Source organism: Rattus norvegicus, chromosome 9 (assembly GCF_036323735.1).
Source record: "Rattus norvegicus strain BN/NHsdMcwi chromosome 9, GRCr8, whole genome shotgun sequence".
Classification (NCBI taxonomy): Eukaryota; Metazoa; Chordata; class Mammalia; order Rodentia; family Muridae; genus Rattus; species Rattus norvegicus.
This window is the reverse complement of record NC_086027.1, coordinates 5,079,440-5,093,276: the sequence shown is the minus strand read 5'-3', so window position 1 is coordinate 5,093,276 and position 13,837 is coordinate 5,079,440. Positions and strand designations below refer to the sequence as shown.

Genomic DNA, 13,837 nt, shown 5'->3' with positions numbered 1-13,837 from the left:
ACTGTGCTGATATATTCATAGTCCAATCGCCATCAGAGATTTTCCTGGCAGCTGATGGCAGCAAATGCAGAGATTGACAGCCAAATATTAGACAGAGTTCAAGGAACCCTAGGGAAAAGAGAAGGAATGATTGTAGGAGCCAGAGGGCCTGAGGACACTAGAACAAGAACACAGCCCACAGAATCAACTAAGCAGGGCTTATAGAAGCTCATAGAGACTGAAGTGACAATCACAAAGCCTGCATGGGTCTTCACTAGGTCCTCTACATATGCATTGTGTTAGCTTGGGGTTTCTTCTAATAGTGGGAGTGGGGGTGTCTCTGAGCCTTTTGCCCATTCTAGGACTCTTTTCCTCCTACTGGGCTGCATCGCCCAGCCTTGATATGAAGGCTTGTGCCTGGTCTTATTACATCTTGTTATGGCGAGTTCAGTTGATATTCTTGGAGGCCTGGTTTTTTTCTGAAGGAAAATGGAGGATCAGTGGATCTTGGGGAGGGAAGAGAAGGAGGGGGAATTGAGAGGAATAGAGGGAATGAAGGCTATGGTGAGAAAATTAAATAAAATGAAAAAAATATTTTTAAAAGAAGAATAATGATAGGCTTCTAACTAGACTGATTAGAGTAGAGAAGGATAAAAACTATCAATATCAGAGATAAGATATATAACATCACTATAGATTTTGCAATATCAAAAGGTAAAAGAGACATTATGTATCAAACTTTTCTACCAACAAACTATAAAATTTGGCTATAGTGGAAAAATTCCTTCAAAGATACCAACTGGCAAAAAATCACTCCAGTAAAATAGAGTAGGCAATAAAAACAATTAAATTAATGTTGCTAAAACATCCCACAGGTAACTGCTAAAACACAGCATGGGAAAATAATTCCAACTTTACATAGATCCTTCCAGACCAGTGAGAAGGAAGAAATGTTTTTACAACAAGGAGACACAATCACCTTGATAGATGCTGTGTCTATGATGCATAGATGATATGGTGAAGTTGATATGATTGGACTTCAGGCCAATGCACATTGTTATGATAGATGAAAACAGTCAGCCCAACAGTTGGGCAAATCAAATCCAACACTGTGTGAGGAGATTACACACACCATGCCTTGTTGTACAAACACAGTTCAACAACAGAAATAAATGCCTTGACAAGCTTTAACCTAATAACAAAAGAAAAAAGCCAGAGGAAGATGAATTATTGGAACATGTAAATAAACATAGGGAAAAGATTGACAAATTTCAACCTGCATTTTCCTAAGGTCTTAGAAAACTAGTGTAAGAAATAAAAGGGAAATTTCTCAACTTGGTAAGTGGCACCTATAAACAAACAAACATTCTGCTAACTTCAAATCCAGCTTTCATGAAAACAGGAACAAAGCAAGATAACTGTACCCTCTACCTCTTCAACACTGATTGGAATTTGCAATCTGCAATAAAGCAAGAAAACAAATAGAGAGGAATCCAGTTTGGATGTGGGACTAGGCTGCATCAAAAGAAAACCAGAATTCAAGCATCCAGATTGGATCTTATTGGAAATAAAATCTCCATTGTTCACAAACGACAGAATCGATCAGGTAGAAAATCCACTACAGTCTGTAAAAATCAAATTTTCAGACCTCTTCAGTGAATGGGAGGAGACAACCACCTTTGCTCCTGGTGCTGTAAAGACCAAGATCTTGGCTACTGACGCTCAAACATTCCACTCGAGTTAGACATTCGTTGAGCCTTGGTGTCTGCCTTCCACAGATGCCAGTAAACATGTAAGCAGAAGATGAGTGTAGCCCCAGATTTCAGGATAAAAGGACTATTACACAACAACATGTTACATTTCTATACATTAGCCACAAGTCATGAGAAATTAAAAATTTAAGAATGTCATTTTAAAAACTAACAAAATGAAATAATTAGGAACAGACCCGACAAACAACGTAAGAGCTCTGGCCGCTGTCACCCATCCAACGTTACTGGGAGCAGTTAAGAAAGATCTAGGCAACAGTGGCATGTTCTTTATTCATTGGCAAGAAAATTCAATAATCCAAAGGAAGCCATTCTACCCAAACCAGTCCATAGATGTAAAACAATCCCAATTAAAATCTTATGAGTTTTTTTTATAGAAATTAACGAACTGATTCTAAAATTGATATAAAAAATTTGAAGGACCTAGAATAGCCAAAACAACTTTGAAAAGGGATGAGCATATTTCGAGAACTGAGGCTTATTATGAAGCTACAATCATCCAGACAGTTTGGTGGTGATGTAAAGACAGGCAGATACACGAATGGAACAGAAGAGGGTCCATAAATAGACCCGCACACACAGAGACAAATGATTTTGACAAAGATTCAAAGGAAATTCAGTAGAAAAAGATTAGTCTTTTCAACAAATGGTGCTGGAATAATTGGATATATACATATGCAAGGAAAAAATAAACTTTGATCTATATCTCACACCATAAAATTAACTCAGCATGAGTCATTGACCTAAATGTGAAACTTTCAGGAGAAAACTTGTGCAAGTTTGATTAGGTGAAGCTTCCTTAGACGCCATCCAAAATCACAGTCTGTAGCAGAAAACACTGATACATCCGATAGCCCAAAAATGTTTAAACTTCTGCTTTTTGAACTAGACTGTTGGAGAATGAAAATAAAAGCTACAGACTGGGAGTAAATATTTGCAAATTGTATATTTGATTAAGGATTTGTATCCAAACACATTTTTTTAAAATATGTAAAACTCAAGAAAAAGAATAAAGTGTAAAAGACTTGAGCAAACTTCTTATCAGAGACGTGTGGAGATGACCCAAGCAGGGCAAGACCTGCGGTGGCATTTCCTTAAAGGCACAGTGAGGCAGCCTCACAGGCCTCTAGGCTAGCTCCGGTAGGCTTATAGGAAGGATCTAACACAAACAGAAGCACCCATTGCTGATAGGAGTATCAAGTAGCTCAACTACTTTGCAAAAACAACTGATACTCTTTTAAAGCGTGAAACTTATATTCACTTGCAATCCAAGAGATCGACTTCCAGGGATTCTGTCTCCAAATTAATCCGTCAACACAAAGACTGGTACACAATGGACATAGTAGGAAACAAATGCGTGACATCCCTAATGGCCAACATGTAAGTAAGCATGATCTACACAGGAGCGTGGATAAGAGCACTGTCATCTGCAACTCGGCGGGATGGCACTCATGACAGGAAAGGATGAACCATCGATATAATGGATGGACACTATAGATGAGATCACAATAATTAGGACTAGATTCCATTTCATAAGTCTTTCAGAAGTGAAAATTAGTTATCACTGAAAACAAATCCATTGTTCACTGTGGATGGGATAGGACCCCAAGGACAAGATGGAGAGTTCAAATGGCAGCTTTTACTATCTCCATTACGTGAAGATTTAATTGGAATAACTTATTAGATTCAGGATTCTTCTTGATAGAGGATTTTCTTGATAGTGGAGCATTTGTCCAGCACACGCAAAGCCTGGGGTTTTATCCCAATGCCAAAAAAAAAAAAAAAAGAAGAAGAAGGAAAAGACAGCTGATCACACTGGATAATTTAAATATGCTTTATCTGGGATGGAAACAAGGTTCAGCCATTAAGATCAGCTGTTCGTCCAAGGGACCAATTCCCACCACCCACGTGGCAGCTCACAGTGGTCTGTAACTCCAGTTTTAGGGACTCCAGTGCCTTCCTCTGTCCTCCATAGGCACCAGGACACGCATGTGATACACAGACATAAATGCATGCAAAATACACACATGCACACAGTAAATATATGTGTGTGTGTGTGTGTGCATTATTGATTCTGTGTGAAGTATCTTCCAACTCAATGAATCATAATTTTAAATGTGAAACATGTAGGCTTAGCTCTTCCTTTCATAGATATAAGTCGATATCCAAGACAATTCCCCGAAGCTCTGCGAAGTGATGGTCTCTTCGGTTCAACAAACTCATCTTCTTACCCGAAACCCAGATAGACCGATGCCACGCCTATGTATTTGCCTCTGAATTGTCACTTGAGGGCCATCTCTAAGAACTACAAAATTAGAAGCATAGTTCTAGATGTGAAGATAATGATTATTTTAGAAAAAGAAACAGGAAAAATATTTTAAATGTTAAGAAACTGAGGTACAGGCTGGAGAGATGGCTCAGTGGTTAGGAGTTCCTGCTCTTGCAAAGGACTCCAGTTCCCAGCATGCACTTTGGAGGACTTACAACCACCTATAACTCCAGCTTCAGGGGATCCCACACCCTCCAGAGATACTGCATTCACACGCAGAAACCACCACACACACACACACACACACATACACACACACACACCCCTAAAATAAAAATAAAAACTTTTTTAAAAAACTAACGTGAAGCACAAACTAACAAAAAATTATAAATAAAATAAAATTACATTCGAAAGTCATTTGAAAGAGCTCACATTGTTATAGGTTTACCAAAGTATGACTGGCAACCCCTATAACTGCATAGAACTGATACCTGCATCGTTGCATGCTAGGAGCTACACACACAAACTCTGCACCACCACCAAAATCAAGGTTCTGACCATATCCGTCCCCTCCAAAGTCAGAGTCTTTGTTTCCTTTTGCTTTGTATTTCCAGGTGAGCTAATGACACTTAAATAAACAGAAGAAGGGTTGGGGATTTAGCTCAGTGGTAGAGCGCTTGCCTAGGAAGCGCAAGGCCCTGGGTTCGGTCCCCAGCTCCGAAAAAAAAGAAAAAAAAAAGAAAAAAAATAAACAGAAGAAAAAGAGCCAAGAATTCCAGTTTGTTTTTGTTTTATCATATATTATTATGATGATTATGATTATAATTATGGTTATTATTGATGGTACCAGCTTGCTTTCAAAAGATAGAGAGAAAGAAAGAGTATGGATTTGGATGGGAGAGGAGATAAGAAGAATCTAGGAGCTGAGGGAGAGAAAACCATAATCAGAATGTATTGTATGAAAAAAAAAGATCTATTTTCATTAAAAGAAAAAGGGTTTTTTAAGAGAAAATAAAGAACATTAACATAAGATGTTCAGTCTTAATGTTGTCCTAACATAGTGCACACTATTGCCTCTGTGTCATAAAGTAGGTCCCTTGTGCAAGCCTAACAGTTTGTGTACTAAGAGACAAAATCTTGCTATGGAACCCTGGCTAACCTGGAACTTGGTAAATTCATCAGTCTGGACTTACTTACAAAGATCTGCCTGCATCTGCATCCCAAGTGCTGGAATTGAAAGCATGCATCACCAGGTTCAGTCTCATGACTCCGGAAAGACGGAAGGACAATAGTGTCGTCAGAGGATAACTGAAGGGGAAATGGAAGTTAATAACAGACTATACAGTATAGTGTTTGTGTGAATTGTTTGATAATTATATTACAACTTTATGGTGCTTTATATGATGAAGGTAAAAAATATAATTTTTCCCTACACACATACATATAGCATTCATAATTATATATGTATAATTATTTTGTTACTGACTGGAACAAAGTTTCTAGCTTGCTTTAAATTAAAGAACTGGTAATTTTATTTTTGTCTTCTTTTAGTGTGCATTTAGTGAGGGCAGTGTCGGCAGTACAGGTGTGCACTAAGCTGTGTGTGCTGGGGGTATGTGCCTGCAAGATGGGTGTGCAGTAAGCGTGTGTGTGTGTGTGTGTGTGTGTGTGTGTGTGTGTGTCTATGGGGAAGCCAGAGGCTGATGTCAAATGTATTTCTTTAATCATTCCCCACCTTTTAAAAATATTTATAAACATTTAGGGTTTTTTGTTATCTACTCCCTTCTTTAAAAGAATTCTTCGAGCAGGGTGTCATTGTGCATATCTTTCGACTCAGCACTCATGATGCAAAAGCAGGGATCTCTGTGAGTTCAAAGCCAACCTGGTCTACATAGTGAATTCCAGGAGAGTCAAGGCTACACAGTGAGACCTTGTCTCACTTCCTACCCACCCAACTTCATCACACATTCAAGGTTTCTCTTTCTCTCAAAACAACCCTTCGAAAGAAGACAAAACAAAACCCAAAAGGATACATTTAAAAAAAAACAAAAACACAAAAACCAAACGAGCACACAAAAAGCACAGAGGCCACTGTGGGTTGCCCCACTATTTGTGAGCATGTGGCTAATACTAAAGTGTAGTTAATACTCTATGTCTCAGGGTCACTTCACTGGATAAAGCTGGTTTTCCGTTTCTGATTGAAAATAGCTTCTTGCTTAGAAGTGGGACTGTGTGTCCATTTCCCCTTCTCAATGCTAAGACTTTGTGTGGTTTGAACTTGTACGGGTCATGTGTTTGCTGTCACATCCTCTGTGAGTTCGCGTGTATCAATCCTGCTGTGTCTGAAAGGTGTTGTTTCCTTTAGCTTTAAGTCCTTTCACTTCTTCTGCATAGACCGGTGAGTCTGGACAGGATGGGTCGCTCGCTGTACATTGTCCAGTTGTGGGTCTCTGTGTGCACTATCACCTACTGTAAGAAGCTCTCTGATGAGGGTTGACTGGTACACTGATCTCCAATTACAGCAATGTGCCAGTACGAGTCATTCATTTTATTGCCATTTATTTATTATAAAAGTAGTAAGTTTTCCCCCTAGACCTATCTATCTCAGGTTCTTGGGCATTTTGGCAGTGTGTGATACGGATTCCATTTCTTGGGGTGGGCCTTAAATCCCATCAAAAAGTGGTTGGTGATTCCCATAACATTCGTACCACTATTGCACAAGTATACAGTGCAGACTGTCCTCTGCTGTAGGTCACAGTTTTTATGGTCGGTTGGTACTGATAGTTTTCTCCTCCAGTGTCATGCATAGAGCCTTCTAGCACCATGAACAATAGTCGATAGGGGGTCATCTTTTATCCGAACACTAGCTCAAAATCTCCCTATTAGATGCCATGAATAAGTTACACATTTTTTTAAGCCCTGGTCTAACGCTGAACTTGGAGCACATCAATTTGAATAGACTGGTTAGCCAATGGGCGTCAGCCCCATCTCTACTCCATAGCACTGGGATGATAGTCGTGCATCAGTGTGCCCAGATTTTACTTGAGTTCTGATGATATAAACTCAAGCCCTCATGACTGTGGCAGACACTTTGCTAACCAAGCCATCTCCCCAGTTCATGCCAACAATTTTATATTCTGGTAACTCAGAAACTTTCTATATATTAGCTTCTGTGTCTATGTCACACACCAGTCTTCTCTTTGGTATGGATCCTTCTAATGCCAGACAACATAGTCCATTCCTGAGACAATTGATATCGAAGCAGGTTCCTGTCACAGTGCCAGGTAAGTAGACACATTTGACAGCATGCATGCTATCAGAAGGCAAAGCCACACCGGGATGTCTAGCAATGCCCTACCTAGACATGGACGTGTCTGTGGTACAACACAAATGGCTTCTATTTCAATTGCGTGCCCCATAGATACTTTCTTTAACCAGACTGCAAAAATGTCTGTGGTCACTACAGTCAGTACAAGGGAAGCAATAGGAACAACGGTAATGTAGGAAGAGACTGTTGGGTTTTTTTTTTAAGTATTTTAAAATTAAGCATGTATAAATAATTTGAAAACCCTACTTCTTAAATAAACTCATTTTTTACTATTCGTGCTAGAATTAAAACTTTAATTAACCAGAATTATCAGAGAAAGGCATTGTTTAAAATTTTTTTGCCTACTTAAAATCATTAACCCAAAACGTCTTTATTTTTATTCTATGTTGTTCAGAATCCTTTAAATCTTCAGCAGGTAACTTTTCTCACTTAGCAAGGAGAAAAACTTGAGTGTAACATAATTTGATTAATTAAGGTGGCTAAGTTGTTTAAGGGATGTGACTCTCGAAGTTGATTCTCATGCTAGCAGTTTCATGAGATAGAAGAGTTCCTAGGGAAAGCGTCTGTCACTCACAGCCCCTTATGCTGAAACCAACACAAGACTGAAAACTACACAAGTGTTCCTTGCAGTTTGAGATCTATGTCCATGGCTGGATCCAGAAGCAACTCTCATACCATTCAGATAAGGCTCAGCACAGGCATCGAAAGAGCATCATTATGAACTTAAAGTCTTGGGGTCTCTGACCTCTACATGTAAACTGAAGCTCCTTACAGGTAGTTGATCCAGAAGAACTATGCTGTTGTCACTTACTTATAGGGTTTTGGGCCAGCTAACTATACTAAGGCAGGTTCTTTTAATGGAAAAATGAAGATAATAATGTACCAACCAGCATTCCATACTCTTCATGAAGACAGTGTGCACATGGAGGATGACATTTACAGATAGAGCTCAGTAGTGTTACAGCGAGTGGTCACTATGGCAATAGAAGTCAGGGGACATCTTCTTCACAGAAGACAATCCAGCATTCAACTGAGAAGCAATTTCAGGACAAAATGCCTTCCACTATCACCTTCAAGAGGTGTCCAGAATATTCTTTTAGATGCACCTACAGAGAGGGAAGTGTCCATTCCAGTTTTTCTGACCGTGACAAAATGCCTGAGGAAATCCACTTATGGAAATAAAGGTTTACTAGATTCATGCTATGATGGTTTGTATATGCTTGGCCCAGGAAGTGGCACTATTGGGAGGTATAGCCTTGTTGGAGTAGGTGTGTCACTGTGGGTGTGGGCTTTGAGACCCTCATCCGAGCTGCCTGGAAGCCAGTCTTCTGCTAGCAGCCTTCAGATGAAGACAAAGAACTCTCAGCTCCTCCTGCACCAGGCCTGCCTGGGTGCTGCCATGATCCTGCCTTGTTGATAATGGACTGAACCCACCTGTAAGGCAGCCCCAATTAAATGTCGTCCTTATGAGAGCTGCCTCGGTCATCATGTCTGTTCACAGCAGTAAAACCTTAACCACGACAGAAGTTGGTACCAGGGATGGGGTATTGCTGTGATAGGCCTGACAATGCTTTTGTTTGAAAGAATGTAAATTTGAGGACTTTGGATTTTGGAAGCAGCAGAATGTTTTAAATGGGGTTTAATGGGCCATCCTAGTAGGAATATGGAAGACTTTTTGTTGAGAGTTAATTTGAATTGTCCAGACCTGGCCCAAGAGGTTTCTGAGGAGAGGAATTTTAGTATGTGGCATAGAGATTGTTTTTGTGGTACTTTGGTGAAGAATGTGGCTGCTTTTTGCCCTCGTCTGAAAAGTCTCCTGAGGCTAAGGTAAAGAGATTTATATTTACTGCACTGACAAAGGAAGTCTCAAAAAAGCCCAGCAGAGACTTTGTTCTCTGGTTAAGCTCATGAAGAGCGTTTTGAACAAGCATAGCAAGCTTAGAAATGAAAAATATAAAATACATAGTTTGAGTACTGAAGGGGCACCAGGAAGTGAAATAGAGCCGAATGCTATATTCTACGAGATTAATAGAATGGGACTTTGGGGGAACATCCTACCCAGCTAAATTTAGACCCAGGTATGGTGGTACATACCTTTAATCTTAGGAGATACAGCCAAACAGATCTCTGAGTTCAAGGCCAGCCTGGGACAGAGCAAGTTCTAGGTGAAGAAAAGCTTAAATGCAGGCATGGTGCACCTTTAATCCCAGGAGACAGGCATGCAGATCTCTGAGTTCAAGGACAGTCAAGCTTAGGCAGTGAAGAAGTTGGAAAGCAGAAAGTTGGTGATAATGTAATAGAATAAGGTAGCCATGTTCCAACCCCAGCAAGCAGCAGAACATAACAGACAGCTTCAGCCATGTGGCTCTGGCTTTAGAGTCAAGAATAGAAGGGACTGCTGGGGCAATTGATGCTAGTTAACTGGAACTAAGGAATTAGCAGTGATTAAGAAGAGACCAGCATCACTGGGGTGAAGTCTTCTGAGAAGTATTTTCTGAGAGCACAAAGAAGCCTTGTTCTAGAAATAGCCCAGGTTGTACTTCATGTTGCAATTGGACTTGGTAATGTGTAAGAATCATCCAAGTGGTACTGGTTTTGAAGGCATAAAGAGGTCATGAAGAACAGCCAAGGCCTGGTACTGTGAGAAGCCATAGAACACCATTGATGAAAGCCCAATTCAGTTGCAGTTTGATGGCCCAGGACTGAAGGGGTCATGCAAAGGAGTTGAGGTTTGGCACTATAAAGAAAGCCTATGAGAGGCTATTGGTGAAGCCTAGTTGCAGCGGACCCTAGTGTATTAAAGATGCCAGTACTATGGGGTGACCACCAAGAACAGAAGGGGCAGTGGAGTAGATCAACCTGAGCTTAGAATATTACAGAGGGCAGAGCTGGAGAAGTGATGCCAGCCCTTTGGAGGAGCCCAGAAGATCATGTATGGATCCCAGACATTGAAACAAGAAGCTGTAACATTGAAGTTACCTTAGAGAGTCCAAGATGGATGTTCGAGATGCCAGAGCCCTGGGCTATCTGCTGAGGAAAGCTGCTAACAGGGAGCGGAATCAGCAGGAGAAGGAAGTTTGGTTGATGTCAATGATATAAAAGGAGTTGGAGATCTGAAGTCTGCTTTGATGTCAGACATGGAGATGCAGAGTTTGGAGTTTGCCCACCTGGTTTCCTGTCTTTTTTCGGAGATTACAGTTAAGTGATTGGATGAATCTCAGAAGAGACCTTGAATTTTGGACTTTTAATGTTGTGGAGACTACTATAGACTATGGGAGCTTTAGAAGTTAAACTAAATTTATTTTTTTATTATGTTATGGCTAAGTATGACCCCCCCATAGACTCATGCATTTGAACAAGCCTATGGGAGTCAGAGAATAGAATGTGATGGTTTGTATATGCTCTGCCCAGGTATTGACACTATTAAAAGGTATAGCCTTGTCGGAGTAGGTGTGTCACTCTGGGCGTGGGCTTTAATACCCTAGTCCTAACTGCCTGGAGTCAGTATTCTTCTGGCAGCCTTCAGATGAAGATGTAGAACTCTTAGCTCCTCCTGCACTATGCCTGACTGGAAGCTACCATGTTCCTGCCTTGATGATAATGGACTGACCCTCTGAACCTGTAAGCCATCCCCAATTAAATGTTGTCCTCATAAGACATGGAGTCTGTTGCCTTGGTCACGGAATCTGTTCACAGCAGTAAGACCCTAAGACACATGCTTATAGCTCTCAGCCATGCTCAGTTGGCTTTGCTGCTTCAGTGTCTGTGGTTTGACTAAATGTGTTAAGAGTAGACAACAGGACAAAGCTGTTCACTGCACAGTGGCCAAAGCCAATGGAGAGAAATGTTCTGAGTCACAACAGATGCTTCAAGACTCAGACCTTGAAGACCAGACTTTGGACCTTTAGCCCCCCACATAAAAGTCAGACAGGGGTAGCACTGCACCTGTAATCCAAGTTGGAAACAAAGAGTCTCCAGAGAAAACTGCCTTTCTGAAGAGCTAAAGCTGTGGGCTTCAGGGTTCAGTAAGTTCCCTCCCTGCTGAATAAAACAGAAAGCTAGCTTTCCAACTTGGGCCCAGCAGAATGGCTCCCACAAAGGGTAGTGAGAAGAAGAAGGGCCGTTCTGCCATCAATGAGGTGGTGACCTGAGAATACACCATTAACATTCACAAGCGCATCCATGGAGTGGGCTTCAAGAAGCGTGCTCCTCGGGCACTCAAAGAAATTCGGAAATTTGCCACGAAGGAGATGGGGACTCCAGATGTGCGCATAGACACCAGGCTCAATAAAGCTGTCTGGGCCAAAGGAATAATGAACGTTCCGTACCGCATTCAAGTACATTTGTCCAGAAAGCGTAATGAGGATGAGGAGTCACCAAACAAGCTCTACACACGGGTAACTTACGTGCCTGTTACCACATTCAAAAATCTACAGACGGTCAGTGTGGATGAGAACTAACTGCTGAATGTCAAATAAAGTTACAGAACTGCAAAAAAAAAAAAACCCAAAAACAAACAAACAAACAAACAAACAAAAACCCAGAAAGCTATAAAGAGTGACACCTCCAGTCCCATGCACTTGATTGCACACCAGCACACAGGGTGCTCCACATACACATACAAAGTAAAAGATACATGTTTATCTTCCCTCTAAATTTGTATCTCTCTATCCATAGACTCAAGTCCCCATTTCCAGCTTAGAAGCTAATGACAGTTAATGGCTTCTGAGAGAGGAAAACTCAATTTTCTCTTAGACTGTGGCCCTGGTAGGTTTGCCATACTTCAGTGTATGACCCAGCACTCAAATTAACACCACTGGACTATAAAAGAAAGAAAAAAGTATGATATAAAGTTGGGGAAATGCAATTGGGAGGGGTTTGGAGCAGGAGTTGGGGATGAGAGCATGATCAAGTCCACTGTGCCATGTATGAAATTCTCTATAAAATTAATTTTTTAAATTATTTTCTTAATTAGTGTGTGTGTGTTTATCTTCCATAGAAAAGCCCCAGGGATGGAGGCTATCCATGGACAGATGGCATGAAACAGGGCACCGTGAGGTGTAGAGAGGGCTGCAGGGATGACTAAACATGCTTACTGTTCTTGCAAAAGACTGGAGTTCAGTTCCCAGCACCAATACTGGGCAGCTCAGATCTGCCTGTAACTTCAGGCTCGGGAGATCTGACACTCTCTTCTGGTCTCTGTAGGCACCTGCATACGTGTTCACACACTGACCACAAACCCACACATCCACACATAAGTTAAAAATAAAGAAACAAATGCTAAGGTATGTAGTCCCCTGAATGGTGGACAGGGAGCCAGTTCCCTCCCTTTGCACACAGTCATTGGCACCATCACATTGCAGCACTTTCTGCATGGATATAATGGCTCTGTGCCATGCTGTGGCATTGTATGTATATGCATAATGGTGCTTGAAAAGGCACAAGAACGAAAGAGAACCTTCCCAGGAAGAGGCAAACCACCAGACCAAACTGGACCGGACTAGTGTGCATCTCTCAGCTACAGACTTGATTAATCCAATGGTGTCCGTACTGCCGCCAGCTCTCCAGCAGCCTCCACTCGGTAACATCCACAGCTCCCCTCAGCAGAGGCTGCAGGTGTGAAGCAGCAGCTATGCTCAAGGTAACATCCCATACATTTGCACCTCGCAGACCGGGCCGGCAGCTTGTCTCCCTTCCATTTCTTTCTTCCTCTTTCCCTTCTTCCTACTTCTAAATCAAGCTTATAGAATTCCATTCCAGTGCTCCTGCCTTTTTGGCTTGAGGACACTTACTTCAGTCCAACTTCCACCACCACCCACCCCCACCCCGACCCCCCATCCCCCACTCCCTGCTACAATAGCAAGGAAGTGTCAATTTTATTCTATTGTGTCACAGAATCATGCACAGCTGGTCAATCTATTCTGTGTTAAAATCTTTCATGAACTTGAAAATGATCCCTAAATCTCCTCTCGGTTGTCCCTTTTTCTGTGCCTGATACTCCCTCATTCTCTGCCACATTTCTTAGTGACAAATGGTTTTATCATAACTATTCCTCCTGTGTAAACATTTCAATCCCTTCTGTCCCCCTCACTAATTATTATGCTGACCAGAGAGAAACAGGATCAAGAGAGAGAGAGAGAGAGAGAGAGAGAGACAGAGAGAGAGAGAGAGAGAGAGAGAGAGAGAGAGAGAGATCTGGGGTGTCTGACCTTTGGACAAACCCAAATTTGAATTTTTGCTTGGTGCTGACCCTTTGAACAGCCATAGCAATTACTGAACACTTCAGCTTCTTGATATACAATGAGGAAAGTCAGAGGGGTATTGTGAGAACTACTCTGTACCCTAACACACACACACACACACACACACACACACACACACAGAGAGAGAGAGAGAGAGAGAGAGAGAGAGAGAGAGAGAGAGAGAGATTTTCAGGCACCATAAAGGCTCTTGTGAATGTTTATGACAATGGGGAAAACATCATATTTTCCT

At 41.3% G+C, this 13,837-nt stretch overlaps 1 pseudogene; it reads left to right on the top strand.

Annotated features, from left to right (window-relative positions):
* Positions 1-11,421: 11,421 nt before the first annotated feature.
* On the top strand, positions 11,422-11,891 carry Rpl31-ps7 (ribosomal protein L31, pseudogene 7; annotated as a pseudogene).
* The last annotated feature ends 1,946 nt before the right edge of the window (positions 11,892-13,837 follow it).